Here is a 26,276-nt window from a genome sequence, read left to right on the forward strand (position 1 = left end):
CTTGCCGAGCTGTAAAATGACAAAAGCCATTTACCACTCCAGGCACAGTATTACAGCTTTGGACTGGTCAAATACCATCCAAGCCAACCTGGAATGAGTAAAGCAACCCCCGACACGTGTTTCGCTCTCATTAGAGCTCTTCAGAGGAGTATAGCTTTGTCCAGACACAAGCCTTGTCGTGAGTGTGGAGGCAAGATGTCGGTGACGGATCCTCATTCCGATTGCCTTTGGTGTTTGAGCTCCGACCACGACGTCTCGACTTGTGATTCATGCCAGCACATGAATCCAAAGGCCCTCAAGGAACGTGAGGCGAAGCTGTTTATGGCGAAATCGAAGGAGAAGCATCACAAGAAGTCTTCTTCACCAAGACATCGGCGTCATCGAGACTCCCGGCGCCGTAGAGAATCTCGGCGTCATTCGAAGGAGACTCGTTCCAGGTCTTCGGATCGGCGCCGAAGGACATGGGAGATCAGTCCCACGGTTACGCCGCATCCTTCGACGCCGTTGCCCTCTCCGGCGTCTCCAACTTCACCTGGACCGGCGTCGGTGATTGAGGTATTGGAGCCTCAGGTGTTTTCTCCAGCGTTGCAGACGTCGAGGCCGGCGTCGCCTCCGAGACAGGCACCCCAGTATCCGGCTTTTCCCACCCCTGGAGCCGATAGTTCAGCATTCTTGAATGCGATGTATGCCATCTTCCAACAGATGGCTCCAGGGGGTGCTCCGGCTGGGCCTTTGGCCTTTTCATTGGGTGATCCTGCGCCTCTTCGGCCGGCACCCTTTATGCCCTTTCTCCCTTTTGGGAACGTGGGCTCGGCGCCAGTGTCGGCGCCGGTGGCCGCTCCGGTGGCTTCAGAGGGATTGGCCCCGGGGATTTCCATCCCGTCGACGTCGGGATTTCGGCCTGTGACTCCGGTGGGTCCATCTGCTTCGACTGCTCTTTTGTCGGCGCCAAAGTTACCTGGGGCGCCGGACGCGGCGTCGGTGGCTTCTGAAGATCGGCGCCGATCTTCGACTTCGGCGGAGGCATTGTCGACTCCGCGTATTGAACAACGGCTTCATTCGAGGAGACGTGCTCTCCGTGTATTAGAGGAGCAGGAGTACCAACGAGCCCTGGAGGAAGGAGAGCTAGAGGACTCGGGTGATGGCCTGCGTGGTCTGGAGTCGGCCAGTGGGCTGGACACTTCCCCTGAGTGGGATCTTTCGTCCCCGGGAGAATATACTGAGGAGGCTGCTTCCTTTCACGCAGAGGTACGGAAGGCAGCTAGTTTTTTGGACCTGCCTTTGCCGGTGGTGGAGGCTAAACAAAACCTTCTAACAGAGGTGCTACATTCGGCCTCAGCTGCGGCGGAGCCTCTTTTGCCATTTAATGACGCTCTGCTGGATCCGGTGTTAGAGGTGTGGAAGAGGCCGGCATCTTCCCCAGCAGTTCACAGAGCCGTGGCCAGGAGGTATCGGGCGGCTCCGACTGACCCTGGTTTTCTGTCTAGGCACCCTACGCCGGAGAGCTTGGTGGTGCAGGCCTCCTGTTCATCCAAGTCAGCGCCTGGTTCTTTCCCGACGGTGCCTGGGGACAGAGATTCAAAGAAACTAGCGGCGCAGTCCAAGAAGATTTTTTCGTCCTGCAGTCTGGCGTTGAAGGCCACCAACGCAACCTGTATCCTGGGGAGGTATATTCATGCTCTGATGGATGACATTTCGTCATCATTTACAGAGCTTCCCCAGGGTCTTTTGGATGTTGTTTCAAATGCCCAGGCTGCTGCGACCCAGATTATCCAGACGGGACTGGATACGACCGACTCGGTAGCCAGAGCAATGGGCACAACTGTGGTGGCAAGGAGGCAGGCCTGGCTCCGTAACTCGGGCTTTTCTGCGGATGTACAGTCCACATTGTTGGATCTCCCGTTTGATGGGGACAAACTGTTTGGAGCCAAGGCTGATTCGGCCTTGGAACGTTTTAAGGAGAGCAGGGCCACGGCTAAGTCGTTAGGGCTCCAAGCTCCTTCTTCCACGGCCTCTTCCAGATTTTTCAGGAGGTTTCGTGGATTTGGGCGTGGCTCTTCCTCCTCTTCCTTTCGGGGAAGATATCAGCAACCTGCCTCTTCCCATCCCTATAGATCTTTTAGAGGGAGAGGTCGGGTCCGCACCAGAGGAGCCTCTCAGCAGCACTCTGCCTCTTCCTCATCCTCATCCTCTGGCGGGGTGCAACAGGGGAAGCAGCCTTAAGCTTCCACCATTTCCCACTCACTCCTCTCCTGTAGGGGGAAGATTACAGCATTTTCTCACCAAATGGAAGACTGTTACAACGGACACTTGGGTTCTCAGTATTGTGGGAAAAGGCTACACCCTTCCCTTTCGGGAGTTCCCGCCCCTCATCCCGCCCCGCCCTTCTTATTGTTCAGAAGAACACCTCCTGTTGCTAGAACAGGAGGTACAAGCCCTCCTTTCAAAGGGCGCGGTGGAGTTGGTCCCAGAGCAGGAAAGGGGTCGAGGATGTTACTCAAGGTATTTCCTGATTCCCAAGAAGGATGGTCGTTTGAGACCAATCCTGGACCTGAGGATCTTGAATTGGTTCCTCAAGCAGGAAAAGTTCAAGATGCTGACCCTAGCACAGGTGCTTTTGGCGTTGAACAAGGAAGACTGGATTGTGTCTGTCGACTTGCAGGATGCTTACTTTCATATCCCGATACTCAAGTCACACAGGAAGTATCTCCGGTTTGTGGTGGGATCGCAGCACTTCAGTTTGCGGTCCTTCCGTTTGGTCTTACTTCAGCACCTCGAGTCTTCACGAAGGTGATGTCGGTGGTTGCGGCAGAACTCAGAAGGAAGGGGATAGCAGTATTCCCTTACTTGGACGATTGGTTGATCAAAGCCAAGTCCCCGGACCTTGTGTCGCATCATCTGCAGTCAACAACCCAGTTGTTGTTCGACCTGGGTTTTTCGGTGAACGAGCCCAAATCTCACCTAGAGCCCTCTCAGCGCCTCCTGTTCATAGGGGCAGTACTGGATACAACATAGGGTCGGGCCTTTCCTCCGCCTCAGCGGATTCAAGATATTCAGGATTTGGTTCCAATGTTTCGAAATGGAGCGGTAGTTCCAGTCCTCAAGGTCCTTCGTCTGCTCGGTCTGTTTGCCTCCTGCATTCTGTTGGTCACGCATGCTCGCTGGCACATGAGGGCTCTTCAGTGGTGCCTCCGAAGGCAGTGGTCTCAACACAAAGGGGATCTAGAGAGTACTGTCAAGATCTCCAGAGATGCTGCTGTGGATTTGAAGTGGTGGATTGCAAGCAACAATCTTTCACAAGGAAAGCCGTTCCAGCAGTCGCCATCAGTGGCCACAGTCATAACTGATGCTTCCGCTCTAGGGTGGGGAGCTCATCTGGGGGATCTGGAGATCAAAGGTCTTTGGTCTCCAGAGGAACAGATGTTTCACATCAATCTGTTAGAGTTACGGACTGTACGTCTGGCTCTCAATGCCTTCCTCCCTTCCTGGTCAGTCGGTACAGGTCCTAACGGACAATACTACCACGATGTGGTACATAAACAAGCAGGGAGGAGTGGGGTCGTACCTTCTCTGCAGAGAAGCTCTTCGACTATGGTCCTGGGCAAAGGACCATCAGATTTGCTTGATAGCAAACCATCTGGCCGGAGTCTTGAACGTGCGTGCGGACAGTCTCAGTCGCCAATTCTCGGCAGACCACGAGTGGCATCTCCATCCAGATCAAGTCAGTTTAATCTTCCAGAGGTGGGGGTTTCCTCGGGTAGATCTGTTTGCCACTCGAGAGAACGCGCATTGTCCGTTATTCTGCAGCCTCCAGTATCCGATGCAGGGAGCGTTGGGGGACGTGTTTCAAATAACCTGGTGCGGCCAGTTGCTTTACGCGTTTCCTCCCATACCCTTGATTCCTCGAGTATTGAGGAAGATTCGCCAGGACCGGGCTCTAGTCATCCTAATAGCTCCGGATTGGCCAAGGAGGGTATGGTACTCCGACCTTCTCCAACTCTCAATGTGCCCTCCGCTCCGTCTCCCTTTCAGGGCAGACCTCCTCTCGCAGTCGCAGGGGCGGTTCTACACCCCAACCTCCAGAGTCTGCACCTACATGCCTGGAGATTGAACGGGGCAACCTGAGTTCCTTTTCTCTCCCGCCTGAAGTAGTGGATGTTATATTAGCGGCCAGGCGACACTCCACTAAATCTATCTACGCTAATAGATGGTCTAAATTTGTTGCGTGGTGTGGAGAGAGGCAGATTGATCCTTTGCATGCTCATCTATCGGACGTTTTGTCTTTTGCTCTGTCTCTAGCGCAGAAAGGTTGTGCAGTGGCTACCATTAAGGGTTATTTATCGGCCTTGTCAGCCTTCATATGTCTTCCAGACCAACCATCTTTATTTAAATCCCCTATTGTTATCAGATTCTTGAAAGGTCTTCTAAATAAATATCCTCCAAAGCCATTCGTTATGCCGCAATGGGATTTGTCCTTGGTCCTGACTTTCCTTATGGGGTCCCCTTTTGAACCTATGCATTCTTGCCCCTTAAGGTATTTGGTTTTAAAAACAGTCTTCCTGATAGCTATAACATCAGCAAGGAGAGTGAGTGAGTTGCAGGCCTTATCAGTAAAGCCCCCTTATACAACTTTTTATGGGGATAAGGTGGTGTTGAGGACCAAGGCGGCTTTCCTCCCGAAGGTTGTTTCACCTTTCCATTTGGCTCAGGCAATTACTTTGTCCACGTTCTATCCTCCGCCTCATCCTTCCAAAGAGGAAGAAAGACTGCACCGTCTAGACCCAAAGAGGGCGTTGAGCTTCTTTATTGATAGAACAAAGGATTTCAGGCTGGAGGATCAGCTGTTTATTGGATACGTGGGCAAGAGGAGAGGAAAGGCAGTCCACAAGAGAACACTATCCAGGTGGGTTGTTCTTTGCATTAAAATCTGTTACTCTTTGGCAAAGAAGGATCCTCCTGAGGGCATTAGAGCTCATTCCACCAGAGCTAAGTCGGCCACTTCGGCCTTGGCCAGAGGTGTTCCTGTGGTCGACATCTGCAAGGCCGCAACTTGGTCGTCCCTTCACACTTTTGCAAAACATTACTGTTTGGATTCCGAGGTTAGAAGGGACGGCCATTTTGCACGGTCAGTGCTGCAGAATTTCTTGGTTTGACCATTTAGGCACCCACCGCCGGGCGTGGTACTGCTTTGGGACTCTATTCATTAGGTGAGGAATCCACAGGTAGTTGTATCCATCAGAAGAACGAGTTACTTACCTTCGGTAACGACTTTTCTGGTGGATACATTAGCTACCTGTGGATTCCTCACAGTCCCACCCGCCTCCCCGTTGCCTTTCTGGTCTTACCAAGTAATCCTTGAGTACGCTCCTCTTGGTCTTTGAAGGTGCAATAGATGTTGTATATATTATATTTATATATATGTATATATGTATATATCTTTGTGTATATACTTGATGTGTATATATATATTTTAAAAAGAGAGAGTTATATATATATATATATATATATATAAAAGATTTACAGTTATTCATGCAATGTTGTGTATTTTTACAATGTAATGGGATGTTGCCTTGCTCTTTCATTGCATTGCCTGGTTGTTCTCATGCACGTAAAAAATGATTGGTACTGACGTCGGCACGTCGTCGAGGACCTCTTATTGCCTGTATGACGTCAGACGGCGTCGCGTGGGCTAGAGTGACGTCCTCGTCGACGTGCAGAGACTAGTAAGAAGATTTCCGTCGAATGCTGGCGCAATGGGAGTATTCATTAGGTGAGGAATCCACAGGTAGCTAATGTATCCACCAGAAAAGTCGTTACCGAAGGTAAGTAACTCGTTCTTCTCTGCGACATTATTACCACAGCGAAAGACTACGCAGCATAAATACACTGTAACCACAAAAGTAACAGTTGCTCCCTCGAAGATGACCGTTTCGAATGCACGGAAAAAAGGGAACTGACGTCGGCACGTCGTCGAGGACCTCTTATTGCCTGTATGATGTCAGACGGCGTCGCGTGGGCTAGAGTGACGTCCTCGTCGACGTGCAGAGACTAGTAAGAAGATTTCCGTCGAATGCTGGTGCCATGGGAGTATTCATTAGGTGAGGAATCCACAGGTAGTTGTATCCATCAGAAATGCTCACTTTCTAAAAGTGGCATTTCTAAAATAGTAATATTAAATAAAACTTCAACAATCAGCAGGATTTGTGTCACCATTCGTGCCATACTAAGTATGACCATCCTACTCCTTTCAGATCAGGGCTACCACTCAAACAATGTATGAGGTCAGCCCCAATGTTAGCCTATGAAGGGAGCAGGCCTCACAGCCGTGTAAAAATGAATTTAGGAGCTCTACACTACCAGGACATGTAAACTACACAAGTACAGGTCCTGCCTTTTGTCTACACAGCACTCTGCCCTATGGGTTACCTATGGCATACCATATGGGTGACATATGTAGAAAAAGGGGAGTTTAAGGCTCTGCAAGTACTTTCAAATGCCAAGTCTAAGTGGCAGTGAAACTGCACACACAAGCCTTGCAATGGCATGCCTGAGGCATGGTTAAGGGGCTACTTATGTGGGTGGCACAATCAGTGCTGCAGGCCCACTAGTAGCATTTAATGTACAGGCCCATGTAGTGCACTTCGCTAGGGACTTATAAGTAAGTTAAATATGCCAAGTGGGTGAGAACCAATGTTACCATGTTTGAAGGGAGAGAGCATATGCACTTTGCGCACTTTACCACTGCTACCCTGTGTTAGAGTCCAAAAACCAGCAAAAACAGTCTCCAAAAAATGGTGGGAGGAAGGCAAAACGTTAAGGGTGACCACCCTAAGGCTGTCAGGTCTAACACGTGTCCCCCCTCAGCTGAAAATGGGGAGGGCTACCCAACCTCCTGGAAGCTCTCATCGCTAAGGAGGAAATATCTGGAGAGACCATCAACGTTGGCGTGGTCAATCCCCAGGCGATGCTCCACCATAAAGTCCATCCCCTGTAGGGAAATGGACCACCTCAAGAGTTTAGGATTTTCCCCCCTCATCTGCATGAGCCATCTGATGGGCCTGTGGTCTGTCTGAACCCGGAAGTGAGTCCCAAACAGGTATGGTCTCAGCTTCTTCAGTCCCCAGACCACAGCAAATGCTTCTCTTTCAATAGCACTCCAACTCTGATCCTGTGGTAATAGTCTTCTGCTAATAAAGACTACTGGTTGGTCTAGGCCCTCCTCATTTAGCTGTGCTAGGACCACCCCTATGCCATGCTCTGAAGTGTCTGTCTGCAAGATAAATTCCTTGGAGTAGTCAGGAGCCTGGAGCACGGGGTCCGTGCACATGGCTTCCTTCAGGGGGTCAAAGGCTTTCTGACAAGCCTCTGTCCAATTCACCAACCTAGGTTGCTTTTTGAATGTAAGTTCTGTCAAGGGTGTCACCATGGTTCCATAGCCCTTGCCAAATCTGCGGTAATAACCAGGGAGGCCCAAGAAGGCCCTCACCTCGGTTTGTGTTCTAGGTGGTTGCCAGGCCTTGATAGTTTCAATCTTGGCCTGGAGGGGCTGCACCTTGCCACCACCTACTAGGTGTCCCAAGTACACCACGGAACCCTGCCCAATCTGGCCCTTACTGGCCTTGATGGTCAGGCCTGCCTGTTGCAGGGCCTGAAGCACCTCTGAGTTGGAGCAGGTGTTCCTCCCAGCTGTCACTGTAGACGGCAATGTCGTCCAGGTAGGCTGCGCAGAAGGCATCCTTACCAGCTAGGACCCCGTTGACCAACCGCTGAAAGGTAGCGGGGGCATTTGTCAACCCAAAGGGCATCACCCGGAATTAGTAATGGCCTTCAGGTGTGGAAAATGCAGATCTCTCTTTAGCCCCCTTAGTCAAGGCGCTCTGCCAGTACCCTGATGCGAGATCAAAAGTACTGAGGAATTCGGCAGCACCTAGTCTGTCTACGAGCTCATGAGCTCGGGGATGGGGTGAGACCCCGGTAGTCCACGCAGAACTAGAGTTCTGGCTTGGCACCGGGTGCAGCAGCCTTGCGTACCAGCACCACAGGGCTGGCCCAGGGACTACTAGATTTCTCAATAACCCCTAGAGCCAGCATCTTGGACACTTCTTCCTTGATGCTGGCCTTCACCTTATCTGACAACCTGTAAATTATGGTCTTGACCGGGTTGGACTGTCTCCCTTGTCAATATCATGGACACACAGGTGTGCGAGTCCAGGGGTGAGGGAAAACAGGGAGGAGTACTGTTCCAGTCACTGGTAGCAGTCCCCTCTCTGGTCTAGGGTCAGGGAGTCAGAAAGAATGACACCCTCCACTGACCCATCACCTTCCTTGGCAGAGAGGAGGTCAGGGAGAGGTTCACTCTCTTCCTCCACACCCTCATCTGTCACCAGAAGCATGTTGACCTCCGTCCTCTCAAAGTGAGTCTTCAGTCGATTGACATGGAGCACCCTTAGGGGGTTACTAGGGGATTGGAGGTCCACTAGGTACGGGGCCTTCCCTTTCCGCTCCTTCACTTCAAATGGGCCAGACCAGCGGTCCTGGAGAGCTCTAGGCTCCACTGGCTCCATTACCCACACTTTGTCTCCAGGTTAAAACTCCACCAGGGTGGCCTTCTGATCAGACCAGCGTTTCATTACCTCTTGACTGGCCTCTAGGTTACTTTTGGCTGTTTTCCAGAAGCGGTGCATCTGGTTGCAGAGGGCCAGCATGTAGCTGACCACATCCTGAGGGGGTGCCTTGGGAGCTTTCTCCCACCCCTACTTGACAATGCTTAAGGGTCCCTTGACTGGGGACCCATAGAGAAGCACAAAGGGACTGAACCCCACCCCCTTCTGGGGTACTTCTCTGTAAGCACTGAGAAAGCATGGTAAGAGGACGTGCCACTTACGTCTCACGGCCTCAGGGAGGCTTGTGATCATGCCTTTCAAGGTCTTGTTGAATCTCTCCACAAGACCAATAGATTGGGGGTGATATGGTGTGGTGAACTTGTAGGTTACACCACATGCATCCCACATGGACTTCATGTATGCAGACATGAAGTTAGTGCCTCTGTCAGACACAATCTCCTTTGGGAATCCCACACGGGTAAATATCCCCATTAGAGTTCTGGTCACCACCGGTACAGTAACGGTCCTCAGAGGGATTGCCTCTGGGTAACTGGTGGCATGGCCCACCAAAACCAGGATGAACCTGTTGCCTAGGGCAGTTTTGGGGTCCAATGGACCAACAACGTCGATGCCCACCCTTTCAAAGGGGGTGCCAACGACAGGGAGTGGGGTCACGGTGGCTTTTAGCTTTTTCCCTGTTTTTCCACTAGCCTGGCATATAGGACAGGACCTACAGAACGCATCTGAGTTTGTCCTCATTCGAGGCCAATGGAAGTGGGTGACAAGCCCGGCAAAGGTCTGGTCTTGCCCCAAATGTCCTGCCAGGGGAATGTTGTGAGCCAGACCCAGTAGGGAAGTCCGTTAATACTGGGGGACCACCAGCGCACGCGTTGCCCCAATGGCAGGAACCTTAGGCTCACTGTAAAGGAGATAATTCTCCCAATATATATGGTGATCGCCAAAGGCTTCACCTGCTGCCTGGGCTGAGCCCTGTTGCCTCAAGAGTGGGACACTCTTTCTGTGCCTTGCAGAATTCCTCCCTAGTGGGCCCACCCTCAACTTGCCAGCCAGCAAGCTCAGGTAGGTCACCTAGGGCGACAATGTCTTCCCCAGTTGGCTTAGGGGCCTCCTCCTCGGGAACCCTATCAACCACCACGTGAACTTCTGGGACCGGTTTCCCGCACCTCTTGGCAGCTGTCTGGGCCATTGTTCCAGGCTCCAGATGCCCCCGACTCCCCTCTCGGGCACCCATGGACCGAGTGGTCATACAGACCCATTCAAGCAATCCCAACATCTCCAAGAGAGACCTTAGCTCTACCTCCTTCAAGGTACTGTGCTAAAGGCCATAGCCTAACAGACAATCTACAGGCATGGCAGGACTCACAGCAACTTTTAGAGTACCTGAGACCCCCTCCCCCCCACACACTCAAAGGGAACCAGAAGTACCGGTAGGTGGCTCTCACGATTGTCAGCGACTATGACTTGGTGGAATGTATTTGGGAGGACCTGCACGGCTGACACCAGCTGACCCCTGACAGTGGTCATGCTGGCTCCTGTGTCACGCAGAGCCTCCACCCTTTGCCCATTGATGGTGACTCACTGCCTATACTTGGAAGTACTGGCAGGCATGGGGGCTTTTCACACCATCTCTGCATTCCCCAGGGACACTAGGGTTACCTCTATCTGCTCCCCAAAACTATCTAGGACCACCTCCTTCCCGAGTGATACACTAGCTAACCCAGGTGTCTGCCCTCCTTTGGCGGGCTGTGCCCTCTTGGGACACTTTGAGTCACCCTCAGAGTGCCCATACTTATTGTACTCTGCGCATTGGGGTAGAAACCTCCCTGTCTTATGATCAATTAACCCTTTCCTTTTGGAATCAGACCGGGACTGGTTACCACTATTCCCTTGAGAACTGTTTTGGGGACCTTTTGAGAACTTCTTGTTTTTAAGCTTTTCTCCTCCATCTTTCTTCTGATGGGAATCCTGACTCCCTTTGTGGGTGTCCCCCCCCCTCCCTTTGTGGGTGTCCCCCCCCAGAAACCTTTCTGGACACTCTGGTGCTAGTCCAGAGGTCCGCCTCATCAGCAAGCTTCCTGGGATCAGTCAGCTTACTGTCTACTAGGTGCTGACGCAACTCTGTAAAACAAATACTGAGCAAATGCTCTCTCAGAATCAAATTATACAATCCTGTGTAATCATCTACTTTGCAGCCCTGCATCCATCCATTCAGTGCCTTACTGGAAACGTCAAATAAATCTACCCATGTTTGTGTGGGCTGTTTGGTGCTGTCCCTGAACCTCGGACGATATTTCTCAGGGGGTCAGCCCAAACTTGGCAAGTAAAATGGCTTTCATGAGTGAGGATGTGTTTTGATCCTTTGGGTCCAATGTGAGGAGTGTGTCCCTCCTAATTGCTGGCACATATCCCCACATAGCTGTACCCCACTGCTCTTCAGGAACCCCATGAGCCCTTAGTGCAACTCCATAAGCAGCTAGCCATTTATAAAATGCCACCTCCCACCACAAAACTGAGCACCACATTTTTGGGTATACAAACCTTCTTTTCTCCAGCAGGTCCTGCATGTATGCTGCCACCATTACTGCTGGACTCCGACTGCTTCGCCTAAAGATCCAGCTCCATGAGCCAAAGAAGGCTCTCTCAGCTGCAGCCTCAGCTCTCCTCTGCCACTTTGAGCTTTCCTTTCCTCTGCCTCCAGGTTTAACTTTGCCATTTGCAATTGGAATTCTCTCTCCTCCCTCCTTTCCTCTGCGGTCAGGCCATGGCTAAAGACCCTGCTCCATGGTTTGGAAGGGGACACAATTACAATGGTAACTTCCCCCACTATTGGTAGGAAATCCTCTGAAGGGCCATCCTCTGGACCCTCTATGTCAACATCCTCCTCTGAATGGGCTTCTGCCGAGGCCCTCCGCGCCTTTTGAAATTCTTCCTTTCTGGAGGCGCCCTGAGTGGGTACACCCATCTCCTTGCAGGACCCCTTCAGCTGTTTGACGGTATATGTCTCCAGCTTGGCTAGGTCAAAATCTTCAGCTCCTGCTTGAGACCCCACCAGAGACATGTTGAGTGAGGATTTAGTTAAAACTCAGGCAGGAAAACGAAATTGCAGAAAAAGGAAAAAAAATCAAGTTGACCTTCAACTGTGGGTAGGTAGTGAATACTTAGCTACTGTATGTCACTGCACAAATTTAAGTCCTATTCTCACCGCTGAGCACCAATGTTAGAAATGAAGTCTTTGGTTGGCAGTCAGTTTAACCCCTGTCCAAGCAAGGACCCTCACTCTAGTCAGGGTAAGTCACACACAATCCAAATTATCCTGTGCACACCCTCTGGTAGCTTGGCACTGAGCAGTCAGGCTTAACATAGAAGGCAATGTGTAAAGTATTTGTGCAATAAACCATACAATACAACCATAGAGCACCACAAAAATACACCACACAGTGTTTAGAAAAATATATAATATTTATCTGGCTAAATGCAGGTCAAAACGATTAAAATACAATTAGTATATGTTGAGATATCACTGAAAAGTGATATAAAGTGTCTTAAGTCTTTTAAAAGCAAACAAAGTCTCTTTCAAGCACAAAGTACCTGGTTCATGTGAAAAATCTCCGCAAAAAACCACAGAGGAGGAGAAGTGTGAAAACAAAGGAGTGTGCTTCGATTTCTTGGGCCGCACACGGCAATGCGTTGTTTAGTTTTCACGCAGGAACGGCTGTGCGTCGATTTCAGGTGCTCAGTCGTTGATCCTCTTCAGGTTGCGGGGTTTTCAGATGCCCTGGGGACGATGCATGGATTTCCGGCGCTGGCAGGGCAACGTCACAGGAGCTGCGTCGATCCGGTGGGCTCTGCATCGAATTTTCTACTGCACGGCAGGCGCTGCGTCGATTACTCTCTGGAAGTCGGGCTGCGTTGTTCCAGCTCGGCTGTGTGTCGATCCAGTGAAGCCGTGTGTCGAATTTCCGGGCGCTACGCTGATGCTGCGTCAATCTTGTTGCGAAGTCTGGCTGCGTCATTCTGGTTCGGCATGCAGTGAAATTTTCACCACGGTGCAGGCTGTGCGTTGTTTCTGGCAGGCTGTGCGTCGAATTTCGCCGCTAAAGAAGTCCTTCTTGTAGAGATGAATTCTTTTTGGTCCTGAGACTTCAGGGAACAGGAGGCAAGCTCTATCCAAGCCCTTGAAGAGCACTTCTTCACCACAGCCAGAGAACACCAAGACAGCAGGGCAACAGCAAGGCAGCAGTCCTTCACAGAACGCAGACAGGTGAGCAGACAGGCAGGTCTTCTTGGCAAGATGCAGGTTCTCTTCTCCAGGAAGTGTCCGAGTTGGTAGGGGCAGGGGCCCTGTTTAAATACCCAAATGTGCCTTTGAAGTGGGGGAGACTTCAAAGAGTGGCTTAGAAGTGCACAGGGTCACCTTTCAGTTCAACCCTGTCTGCCAGGGTCCCAGTAGGGGGTGTGGCAGTCCGTTGTGTGAGGGCAGGCTACTGTCCTTTGACATGCAAGTGTCAGGCCCTCCACCCTCCCAGCCCAGGAAGACCCATTCAAAATGCAGATGTATGCAAATGAGGCTGAGTATCCTGTGTTTGGTGTGTTTGAGTGCATGCACAAGGGAACTGTCAACTAAACCCAGACAGACTTGGATTGTAAGGCACAGAAGGATTTAAGTGCAGAGAAATGCTCACTTTCTAAAAGTGGCATTTCTAAAATAGTAATATTAAATACTACTTCAACAATCAGCAGGATTTTGTATCACCATTCTGGGCATACTAAATATGACCTTCCTATTCCTTTCAGATCAGCAGCTACCACTCAAACAATGTATGAGTGTAAGGAAATGCCTCCTTGGCATGCTTACCCCCTGACTTTTTGCCTTTGCTGATGCCAAGTTATGATTTGAAAGTGTGCTGAGGCCTGCTAATCAGGCCCTAGCACCAGTGTTCTTTCCCTAACCTGTACTTTTGTTTCCACAATTGGCACACCCTGGCATCCAGGTAACTCCCTTGTAACTGGTACCAAGGGCCAGCTTGTGTGTACTAGTGGGGATAAAAAGACTAAGTCGACATGGCACTCCCCTCAGGGTGCCATGCCAACCTCACACTGTCTACAGGTATAGATAAGTCACCCCTCTAGCAGGCCTTACAGCCCTAAGGCAGGGTGCACTATACCATAGGTGAGGGCATATGTGCATGAGCACTATGCCCCTACAGTGTCTAAGCAAAACCTTAGACATTTTAAGTGCAGGGTAGCCATAAGAGTATATGGTCTGGGAGTCTGTCATGCACGAACTCCACAGCACCATAATAGCTACACTGAAAACTGTGAAGTTTGGTATCAAACTTCTCAGCACAATAAATGCACACTGATGCCAGTGTACATTTTATTGTAACATACACCCCAGAGGGCACCTTAGAGGTGCTCCCTGAAAACTTAACCGACTACCAGTGTGGGCTGACTAGTTTTAGCAGCCTGCCACACACCAGACATGTTGCTGGCCACATGGGGAGAGTGCCTTTGTCACTCTGTGGCTAGTAACAAACCTGTACTGGGTGGAGGTGCGTCTCACCTCCCCCTGCAGGAACTGTAACACCTGGCGGTGAGCCTCAAAGGCTCATCCCCTTTATTACAGCACCCCAGGGCACTCCAGCTAGTGGAGTTGCCCGCCCCCTCCGGCCACGGCCCCACTTTTGGCGGCAAGGCCGGAGGAGATAATGAGAAAAACAAGGAGGAGTCACTGGCCAGTCAGGACAGCCCCTAAGGTGTCCTGAGCTGAGATGACTGACTTTTAGAAATCCTCCATCTTGCAGATGGAGGATTCCCCCAATAGGGATAGGAATGTGCCCCCCTCCCCTCAGGGAGGAGGCACAAAGAGGGTGTAGCCACCCTCAGGGCTAGTAGCCATTGGCTACTAACCCCCCAGACCTAAACACACCCCTAAATGGAGTATTTAGGGACCCCCAGAACCAAGCAAGATAGATTCCTGCAACCTAAGAAGAAGAAGGACTGCTGAGCTGAAAAACCTGCAGAGAAGACGGAGACACCATCTGCTTTGGCCCCAGCTCTACCGGCCTGTCTCCCCACTTCTAAAGACACTGCTCCAGCGACGCGTTCCACAGGGTCCAGAGACCTCTGAAGCCTCAGAGGACTACCCTGCATCTAGAAGGACCAAGAACTCCCGAGGACAGCAGCTCTGTTCCACAAAGACTGCAACTTTGCAACAAAGAAGCAACTTTGAAACAACACTCGTTTCCCGCCGGAAGCGTGAGACTTTGCACCCGACGCCCCCGGCTCGACTTGTGGAGAACAAACACCACAGGGAGGACTCCCCGGCGACTATGAGACCGTGAGTAGCCAGAGTTGACCCCCCTGAACCCCCACAGCGATGCCTGCAGAGGGAATCCCGAGGCTCCCCCGACTGCGACTGCCTGCTTCAAAGACCCGACGCCTGGTGAAGACACTGCACCCGCAGCCCCCAGGACCTGAAGGATCCGACCTCCAGTGCAGGAGCGACCCCCAGGTGGCCCTCTCCCTTACCCAGGTGGTGGCTACCCCGAGGAGCCCCCCCCCCCCCCTTCCCTGCATCGCTGAAGAGACCCCTTGGTCTCCCATTGAAACCTATTGCGAACCAGACGCCTGTTTGCACACTGCACCTGGCTGCCCCCGTGCCGCTGAGGGTGTACTTTTTGTGCTGACTTGTGTCCCCCCCGGTGCCCTACAAAAGCCCTCCGAAGACGCGGGTACTTACCTGCTGTCAGACTGGAACCGGGGCACCCCCTTCTCCATTGAAGCCTATGCGTTTTGGGCACCACTTTGACCTCTGCACCTGACCGGCCCTGAGATGCTGGTGTGGTAACTTTGGGGTTGCCCTGAACACCCAACGGTGGGCCACCTTGGACCCAACTTTTAACCCTGTAGGTGGTTTACTTACCTGCAAATCTAACAAACACTTACCTCCCCCAGGAACTGTTGAAAATTGCACTATCTAGTTTTAAAATAGCTATTTGCCATTTGTGTGAAAACTGTATATATGCTATTTTGCTAATTCAAAGTTCCTAAAGTTCCTAAGTGAAGTACCTTCCATTTAAAGTATTGTTTGTAAATCTTGAACCTGTGGTTCTTAAAATAAACAAAGAAAATATATTTTTCTATATAAAAACCTATTGGCCTGGAATTGTCTTTGAGTGTGTGTTCCTCATTTATTGCCTGTATGTGTACAACAAATGCCTAACACTACCCTCTGATAAGTCTAGTGCTCGACCACACTACCACAAAATAGAGCATTAGAATTCTCTTTTTGCCACTATCTTACCTCTAAGGGGAACCCTTGGACTCTGTGCATGCTATTTCTCACTTTGAAATAGTACATATAGAGCCAACTTCCTACAATAAGGGCAGCCCCAATGTTAGCCTATGAAGGGAGCAGGCCTCACAGCAGCGTAAAAAAGAATTTAGGAGTTCTATACTACCAGGACATGTAAACTACACAGGTACAGGTCCTGCCTTTTGTCTACACAGCACCCTGCCCTATGGGTTGCCTAGGGCATACCTTAGAGGGTGACTTATAAGGGGAGTTTAAGGCTTGGCAAGTACTTTCAAATGCCAAGTCAAGTGCGGTGAAACTGCACACACAGGCCTTGCAATGGCAGGCCTGAGGCATGGTTAAGGGGCTACTTATGTGGGTGGCACAATTAGTGCTGAAGGCCCACTAGTAGCATTTAATGTACAGGCCTTGGCCCATGTAGTGCACTTTACTGGGGACTTATAAGTAGATTAAATAAGCCAACTGGGTGTGAACCAATGTTACCATGTATGAAGGGAGAGAGCATATGCACTTTAGCACTGGGTAGCAGTGGTAAATTGTGCAGAGTCCAAAAACCAGCAAAAACAGTGTCCAAAAGTGGAGGAAGGCAGGCAAAATGTTAGGGGTGACCACCCTAAGGCTGTCAGGTCTAACATCCTCTATGATGGAGCATTAGCTTGGGTTGGCAGGTTTCCTAGTCGCATTGTCATTAACTGATGTTTCGTTTGTGGAGCACAAGGCATAGAAAGATAACCCGCTGGTTCTAGTTTGGCATAGAGTCTTATGATCATCCACACATGTGAGCGAGCACTAAATTTGGCTTTAGCTTGAGTGAACAAGAGTAATTTACTGGCCTTGTTGGCACCTCTTCTAAGTTATTTGTATATCGGTGATGCCTCCCACAGGTCTTGGAGCCATAGTTGACTAACAAATGACTGTAAATACTTATTATGAGCTGACTGCTGGTCATTGTTCATAGCCCGCCAAAGAGCACCATTTAATTTATCGGCTGAGTGGCTAATTTTGTACCATGTTTTTGCCGCCTCTGCTTTTGCTGCCAGATCTTGCTGTACTAGCCCAAATTCTAGGCGAAGCTACGCTGGTGAGGCGGACTTTGGTAATTTGAAAATTTGCCTCAATACATTGAGCTGGATTTTATCTATCAGGGGCTCTTCCAGGGCATGCATAGCCACTCCAGCGTAAGTTAGTGTAGTAAGCAATCTGGAGGAAATGACAGTTAACAGTGGACAGAATGATGGGCGCTTTAGCAGTTTAGCCAGGAGAGAAAAAGCATAGGTAAATGCCAAACCTCTTTGTGCAATGTATTTCCTCTGTTGGCTAAGGGTGCCTTGTGCATCTAGAATCACTCCTAAGTATTTGTAGTATGGCACTGCTTCCAACAAAACGTTGTTTAAAGCCATCCTTCGTCTGGATATTTGCCTGCATCCTACTCACATTATTTTGGATGTTGACACATTAATTTCCTGCTGGCTGGATTGAACGTAGTTGGCCAGAATATTTAATGATCTTTGTAGACTGACCTTGGTACAGCTAAACAATACCAGATCATCTGCATATAGCAGATGTGTCAACAAGATCCCTCCCAACCGGGGAGGGTGAACATTTCCAGTGTCCAAAGCTGGGGTCAGGTCTGCCATGAACACATTAAACAGGTGCGGGGCAAGCACACAGCCTTGTTTCAAAACCAAGGGTTGTGAAGATTTTCCTCGAATGCCTCAAACCATCTCAGATCTTTAGTTGTACCCATGTGTCACAGTATAAAGAAAGAGATTATTGAGTTCAAGAGGTGAGCCGGAAGGATCCATTGCTTTAGTTTGCTCCAAAGCAGCTGTCTGTTCACTCGGTTAAAGGCGGCCTTTAAATCAATAAAGCTGAGATGTAACTATCTATGCCACCATCTGCTCTGTTCTACAAGAAAGGAAGTTATTAGAATGCTCGCTGTGGTGCCCCATCCCTTTTCTGAAACTCGTTTGATTGAGTGGAATAATATTGAATTTTTCTGACCATGCATTAGCGAGGAACAGGGAGGCGTAATTTGTTGCCTCAACATCAATAAGGGAAATTAACCTGTAATCAGCCGGATTGTCTGTTACCTCCCTTAAAGACTGGATTAATTATAGAACCTCATCAGTTCTCTGGGATTGTTCCTCCTAGGCTTGCTTCCAGGTATAAGGAGGCCAGTTCTCCTGCCCAGAAAACAGCTTCTTCCCTGAAGATAGTTTGTGTAAGGCCATTAGGCCCAGAGGTCCCTTCCCGGCGGGCCTTAAGGAGTGTTCTATATGTTCTGTCAGTGGATAGAGTAAAATTGACTGTCTCTCCATCTTTCACTGGGAAATTATATCCCCTAGTATCCATGACAGTATTGAGGGGCTAATTTCACAGGGTTGGCATTGTATTGAGAAAGTTGTCTTGTTAGCTCATCCAGTCATTTTCAGTGATGTTTGAGTTATCAACAAAGTTCCCTCAGGTATTTAAATGATTAATGATCTTCCAGACTTTTTCGTGTTTTTTTTCTTCTTTTGTGGCATGTAATAGTTTTAACCTAAAGGAACTTTTGCCTTCAGCTTGGTCCTTCTGTGTTTGCCTTTTGTACTCTTTTTTTTGTGTTCTTCAGGTGTTCTCTGAGGTGCGGATTGCCTGGTCGCGCCTTTAGATGTCGTGCCAACTTCCTTTGAGGTTTTTTAAGAAGGTAGCTTGATTTTTAAAGACAGAGTAGTTTGGGTGGCTCGTCAAGTGGGCCGTGGTAGGGTAAGGGGGGAATGCTGGTCAAGTATTTTCCTTCCAAAGTCTTCCCAGGCATCTAGTATATAACCGTGATTTTTTAGACTATCTTTATCTGCTGAGCTGCTGATGCTGGAGAAAGCTGCTATTGTGTCAGATGACCAGCGTAATCTCTTCAAGCTTGTTGACTCTATCGAGCCCATCTGTACCGGAGTTTGGGGTGAACAGGTAGAAAGGACCTTAGGGTGAGTATTTGATAGTAGTGGTCACTGGATGTGCTACATTTTATTTTAAATTGCCGTAACAGAGGGATCAAATGTAATGTAACTAGAGTATAATCTAAAATAGACTGTGATTTAGGGACATGATAAGTATAGCTTGGTGGAGAATCTCCCATTTAGGACCCGTAATTTGAGATATTCCAACAAAGTCACCAGTTGCACTCCCCGCTGGTCGCAACGTTTTATATTCAATGACACCTATATCGGCACGTTCCAGCAGGAGTTATCAACCCTTAGTATTTCATCATCCTCTTAGGCCTTGATTAAATGTGAACTGAAATCTCCAGTCAAGAAAATATCCCAGTCTGGATGAGTGACAATAATTCAAGACAATTGCCAGTAACCTTTTTATTGCAGCCCGCTTAACGGAAAAAACAGGATGGATGTATGAATTGACCAGCAACAACGGTGGTCTATCATTTGTAGTCCAGTTGCTTAGTTTTACCACTCAGAAGTCGGAGTCTTCTTCTGGAAGGTCTTCTATATCCATTTTTAAATTTAGTGAGCAATAAACTGCTAGACCCCCGTTTGTCCTGCCATGCTGCTTGAATTTCACTGCATTTGTTTAATTGGACGTAAAGCCCGACAGCGGAAGTTCCTGTTGTGACCAGGTTTCCTGTAGAGCAATTATGTACATGTGGTCCCAAGCTTCAGGTGGGAGGCCATTTTCCAACAGTGACTGAGCACCTGCTATGTTCCAGGATAGAAGCCTTAAGCATTTCTGATCTGGACTTGCCTTTAATAAAGGTGTTACTCATGCTAAATGTGGAACGTTCAGGGGCTGTGGAAGCCACTCCCATCCGGAGTCAGCAGAAAATGTTTGAATTGGACCTGGATGTGTAGGGGAGGGGCCTAATGTGCCCCGTTATGAGCTGTGTATCCACTACCAAAGAAGCATTAGAGCTTAGGAGTGGAAATGGATATCTAACCGACTCTAATCTGTTTATAGTTATCCCCCAGGTCTCTAAGCGTGGCGAAAAAGACAAGATATGGTCTACTATTTCTGCCAATTCTCAAGTTGTTAGAGTAGCTTTTGGTTGATTGTTATCCTTAGCTGGCTGAAACACACTGACGATTAATTCCGTTGAAGACAAGGTGATAAACTCCGGAATTTCTTTTAGGAGCCTCACTATATTCCCTCTCTGGAGAATGTTGTGGTTCCCCTGTGAGGGATAGTGTTGCTGGAGGCGTAATTGAAGATAGAATACCTCATGACTGGAAGACGCCGATTGCCGCAACATTGTGTTTTGAGCCAGAGACTTTCTTAATATTTTAGAACATGAAGAAGAGCTAGGGCAGGGGGCATCTATATTTAATCCCCTACAGGTTTTACCTGCAGCTTGGACTCAGGGACTTTGATTTAACTGGGAAGGATAGGCTTTGCACAAGTTGAATCTTGTGTTTTGGCGCTATGGCTGGCCTTCCCACAACTGAACGAACGTGAGTTCCTGTGTTCACTATTAGCAGGGTGTTTAGAAGAGGCCATATTCTTGTTTCACAATATTAGCTCTTGAAACATCCACGTTGATGGATTGGGGCCTTCGACCTGGTGTAAGGTCAGAAACCAGTGGTTTTGCGATGGTTGCTCTTATTTTAACTTGTTGGTTGGAGGGCATGTCCAAAAGAGGTGCCTAAGTTGTTTAGTTGTAACTAAATATTTTTACTCCAGCCAAGAGACTGGAGGAGAGGTCTGGGTCTGTAACGGTTGTTGTCCCGGCTGTGGTCTAAAAGTGGTTTCATTATGCAAAATGGATGTATCATGGATAACCTTGGGGAAGGATGTTGCCCTTCTTTTCAGCAGAGACAAGTTGATTGCCACATTGTCTTGATCACCAAACCTGTGTTTGTTTATATTTGTTCCATGTAATTCCGGGCAGATGGTTTGAGACTGGGCTGTTAGAAATGGGGTCTTTGGTTGGTAGTCTGGTTACCCCCTGTCCAAGCAAGGACCCTCACTCTCATCAGGGTAAGTCACACACAATCCAAATTATCCTGTGCCCACCCTCTGGTAGCTTGGCACTGGGCAATCAGGCTTAACTTAGAAGGCAATGTGTAAAGTATCTGTGCAATAAATCATACCCACACAGTGTTTGTAAAAATATAGAATCTTTATCAGAATAATTGTAGGTCAAAAACGATTAGAATGCAATAAGTATACGTTGAAATATTACTGGAAAAGTAATATACAATGTCTTTAGAATTGTAATTTTACTGCAAAAGCAATATAAAGTGTCTTAAAGTTTTCTAGAAACAACAAGTGTCTCTTGCAGGGCAAAGTACCTGGTTTGCGTTGAAAAATCCTCGCAAAGGGCCGCAGAGGAGGAGATGCATGGAAAACAGATAGGTGTGTGTGTTGGTTTCACCCCGTCGCACACGAACTTGCGTCGATATTTTCCACGTGGGGAAGCCGTGCGTCGATTTTTGGCGCGTGGACTCAGATCCTCTTTGGGTTGCGGGGTTTTCGGACGCCCCGGGGTCGATGCGTGGAAAATCCTGGGCTTGCGTCGAAGTCACAAGCGCTGCGTCGATTCCAGCGATGAATGGGAATTTCTCCCGAACAGCAGGCACGGCGTCGATTCCTCTGTGGACCTCTGTCTCCTTCTCCAAGGGTTGACCTCCTGGTCCTTCCTGGGCCCGGGCAGCACCCATTTTCTTCAATCGCGACCTTTGCAGCTAGCAAGGCTTGTTTGTGGTCTTTCTGCGTGGAAGCAACTTTGCATCCTCCAGCACGCCGTGGGACATCTTCAATGCAAAGGAGAAGTTCCTGCCATCTTCCGTTGTTGCAGAATCTTCAGCTTCTTCCACCCGGAGGCAGCCCTTTTGCACCTTCATCCGGGGTTTAGTGGGCTCCTGCCCCTCCTGGACACTTTTGTGACTCTTGGTCTTGGTGCCTTTCCTTTACAGGTCCTCTGGTCCAGGAATCAGTCTTCAGTGCTTTGCAGTCAGTTGTTGTCTTTGCAGAATCTCCTATCACAACTATAGTGTGTTTCTGGGTACTTTTAAGGGTCTTTGGGTGGGGTATCTTGGACACCCTTAGTGTTTTCTTACACTCCCAGCAACCCTCTACACACTACACTAGGCCTGGGGTCCATTCATGGTTCGCATTCCTCTTTTGGAGTATATGGTTTGTGTTGCCCCTAGGCCTATTGCATCCTATTGTATTCTACAGCAGGGGTCTTCAAACTGGGCGGGCGAGCCCCCCTAAGTGGTCCTCAAGTGATCCCTGGGGGGAGGAGGGGTGCCAGGCTCTGGCCAAAAGAAGCATTTCACAGATAACAGTGTTTTGTTTTAAGCAGAAACATGTCATTGCATTTTTAAAATGGCAACAGTACTTACCTGCAATGTTTAAATACATCTAGACATATTTAAACATTGCCATCTTTATAAAATATTTGTGAAACATTCTGAAGGGGGGCCCAGTGATTTTTATTTTTCAACTGGGGTGGCGTGGCATTAAAAAGTTTGGAGACCTCTGTTCTACAGTGTTTGCACTACTTTTCTAACTGTTTACTTACCTGATTTTGGTTTGTGTGTATATTTTGTGTATTTTACTTATCTCCTAAGGGAGTATATCCTCGGAGATATTTTTGGCACATTGTCACTAAAATAAAGTACCTTTATTTTCAGTAAATCTGTGTATTGTGATTCTTATGATATAGTTCTATAAGTGGTATAGTAGGAGCTTTGCATGTCTCCTAGTTCAGCCTAAGCTGCTCTGCTGTAGCTACCTCTATCAGCCTAAGCTGCTAGAACACTACTAATCTACTAATAAGGGATAACTGGACCTGGCACAAGGTGTAAGTACCATCATAAAGGTACCCACTATAAGCCAGGCCAGCCTCCTACAAAGACCATGATTCATCAATATGCGAGCCATACTTAACTGGAGTAGCTGGCAAGTGACAGGCCGCTGTAGGATCCTGAGCAGTACCATGGGTTGAAGACAAAATATGAGTGTCTTCATTTGCTGTTGAGAATGACCGATGACCTTGTGCTACCATTTCTAATGTTTTTATCAAGCCAGAAATGCCAAGATTGTGTAGTGTGACGTCTAGTTTAGATGCTGGGGAATTTCTAAGTTTCGAAGTTGACTGTGGTATTTGATATGTACAAATTATACCGCTTACTTCCGCTGTGACGTTACTCGTAAGTGGAATAATGGGACTGGGAATGGCTGAAGCGTTGTCTGAGATTGCATATATTACAGCCATTGGATCTTTCAAAAAGGGGAGCAATGGCTTTACCGGTTTCAGTGAGGCAGTCCTTGATGAAGGGGGGACTCCATCCGGATGATGTTATTTGTTCTTATTCGATTACTGTCTACAGGTCGATTGCTTCAAGGCGGACTTCTTACATGTTTTGTTTAGTATTGGCTGCCGAGTTTTGCCAGATCTCATATTCTTTCTTTTGAGCTCTACTAGAATGCTGCTACTGAGTTATTGGAGGCTACTACATACACCCGTTCAATTTTTAGATTATATTTCACAATTGAGAACTCCCCTTTCTGCTGGCAAGGGAAGCAGGTTTCCTCAAGCAGGGAGGTGAGAAACTGTAAGGCGGTGGGGGGCTAAGCTTCACCCTATCACAAGCTACACCAGAACCTAGCTTGGATGCTTCCGTGGTACGAGCTCAACTTGCTTACCGGCGACCTGTATGCTACTGAAGCCACCTCAGCTGCAACCTTACTGTTCATTAGCTCTATTCAGTGCCAAGTAAGGTGCAGAAAAGAGCACAGATGCTTGATTTGCCACCTCTTCTGAGACACACCGGAGATTCTCCTGCACCGCCTCAATGCAGTGCCAAGTATAAAGCGCAGGTGCTTGATTAACCACCTCTTCTGAGACTCTTCTGGAACTTTGCAGCGCCGCCTCTCCTACCTGGTTGACCCCTTTTTAAACGGGATGTGAGGGGCACGAGCAAGCAGTTTATATGTCAGATTTTAAAATTTAGGGTAAAATAGTCTTAAAGTGCGCTTTGGGGGGTGCTTAGCAAATTACCTATGATGCTAGATTACTGAGGATGCCAACTCCTGCAAGCCGCCCTGCAAGTCCAACCAGGGTAGACAGACTAAGCATGTCTCAATGTACCCCCTTGTGCCCTTTACATGCACTCACCACTTCCACAAATTACTGCATTTATCCTCCTGATCCTACTAGATTCTGCTGGATTCCTGCTAGTTCCACTCCACCTCCTTTCTCTGCTCCCTCATACCTCAGTCCCCTCGAGCCTGAGCCTCAGCCTCAATCTCAACCTCAGGCTTAAGCTACCCACCCGCCTGTCTGCTCGATGCTCAGGAGCCAGGCACTAGACAAGGTGAGGCAAAGAGGGTGCAGGAGGATATCAGGCAGGTCGGAAAAGTCATTGAACAGCGACAGCAGCGGTGGGCGGCCCTTACCCCCAGCCACCAAGAAGGGGAGTCTAGGCAGTTGAGGGAGTCGGGATGGGTTGCTCAAGCCACGGTGAGCCGCAGTAAGCCACAGTAAGTTGCAATGAACAAGCAAGCGACAAACCAAGCTATTGGTGAGCTCCCCCTCCACTGCGTCCCTACTTCCCTACGTTCTCTAAATTAGTCAATGACGGTCAGCAAGCAGTTGACCACATCCTTTTCCGATCCTTCTGTCAAGTGTCTTGCAGAGACCCTCAGGGCTCTGGGCTAAGTCTTACCCTCTTTAATCTATATGTGCTCCCTCTAAAAATTCTCCATTTCCTTTATAGCCTATGCATATGACACCCAAATAACACCAACGACAACATGCTGGCCAAGCTAAGTTCTGTGACCGTACGATTCCCTACACAGCTGCACGAATAAAACCTCCTTGAAACTCAATGTGGCAAGACTGAACGGATAATTTCACACAATATTTAGAATCTCTCCTGGTGGCCTTCCAAGCTGGACTCTACCCTGTATCTTTGTTTATAAACTGGGCACCATTTCAGACCTGGGTCTTCCTTTTAAAATGTATATTAACAAAATCACTTTTGCTTGCTTTTTCATTCTTAAGATCTTTCACAACTATGTCCATTATTTCCCTCAAAATGGCTATGATTCTTTCTCGCCTTGACCACTGTTACGCTTATATCTTGGTCTACCTGATCATCTCCTAGTTTGTTTACAACTTGTCCAGAACACTTTTCTGCTCATCATTCTATGTCTCTCCACTTTTTCGCCTATTTGGCATCATGTTAGTTCCATCCACTGTTTACCCATCAGTGAGCAGATCCTTTTCTAGGATTTCTGCATCTGTCACCGTTCCTTGAACAGAGTCGGAACATTTTTCATAGAGGAACATCTTTTCCCATATATTCCCGGCAACAAAGTTTTACTCTTAAACTATTAACCTATTTCTATTGCAGTCATCTGGAAGGCTGCTCCTTTTTACACCTAGTGCTGAAGCACTGCAACACACTCACTTTTCATCTCTCTTCCATGATCAGCCATCCTGCGTCCTGCCAACAAATCAAACATGCGCTGTGTCACCAAACAGAAATATAGATATGATTTCAGGTTAACACTGCAACTTAGAGATACTATAACATAACATACTGACGGCTTTCAAAATCACCACTTCTACACAAAAAACAATAACTTTTGGTACACTATTTAAATCAACTAGACAAATTGTTAACCTCCATTTCATAATAAACACATACATGAATTGTATCTAATAAAGAAAATCACTGATAAAATTGCTACAGTGTTAAACAATGACCACCCACTCTAATAATTAAGCATAACAATATTTTGCCAGTGAACACAAATACTGCTGGAATAATTTAATTATGACATTTTTGGTTTTTAAATGAAACGCAATCCAGTATCATGATAGTATAAAGTATTTAATAAAACAACCATTCATATTTCAGACTAATTATCGTTGGCTGAAATGTTCTCACTTTCTCATATCAATGAACTGTTTAACGATGTTGCTTAGACATTTACTGTTGGATTTGGCCTTCTCTGCAGGGTCACATCCAGACGTTTTGTCTTTACTCTCCACTTTTGCTTTATTTGCTTTTGTAGGCCTTAGGACTCTGTGTACTTTACAAACGCTAATCAGTGCTCACATGCTTCTGGTCTCTCCTTTAAACATGGTAAAATGGAGCTTACACCTTATGGGCATATTTCATTTAATTATATGCCCCTTGTAGAGTGGTATGCCATATTCCCAGGGCCAGTAAATTAAATGCTACCAGTGGGCCTGCAGCTCTCTTCTTGCCCCACCCACTTAAGTAGCCCCTTAAAATGTGCCCTAGACCTCCCACTGCAGCCTGAATGCAGTAAACTGCCAATTCGACTTGGCAATATAACCCTCTCTCCAAGTCTTAAACTCC

At 48.3% G+C, this 26,276-nt stretch overlaps 1 protein-coding gene across 6 annotated transcripts in view; it reads right to left on the minus strand.

Annotated features, from left to right (window-relative positions):
- Positions 1-26,276, minus strand: part of KIAA1671 (KIAA1671 ortholog) — a 650,892-nt gene that overhangs the window by 513,232 nt on the left and 111,384 nt on the right. The window contains exon 2 of one of the 6 annotated variants that reach the window (XM_069214708.1): positions 25,356-25,391. The exons of the other annotated variants lie outside the window; for them this stretch is intronic. The gene's annotated coding sequence lies outside the window, so the exon portion shown is untranslated. The remainder of the gene's footprint in view (positions 1-25,355; positions 25,392-26,276) is intronic. 6 annotated transcript variants of the gene reach the window in all.

The sequence above is a fragment of the Pleurodeles waltl genome, chromosome 11 (assembly GCF_031143425.1).
Source record: "Pleurodeles waltl isolate 20211129_DDA chromosome 11, aPleWal1.hap1.20221129, whole genome shotgun sequence".
Lineage (NCBI taxonomy): Eukaryota > Metazoa > Chordata > Amphibia > Caudata > Salamandridae > Pleurodeles > Pleurodeles waltl.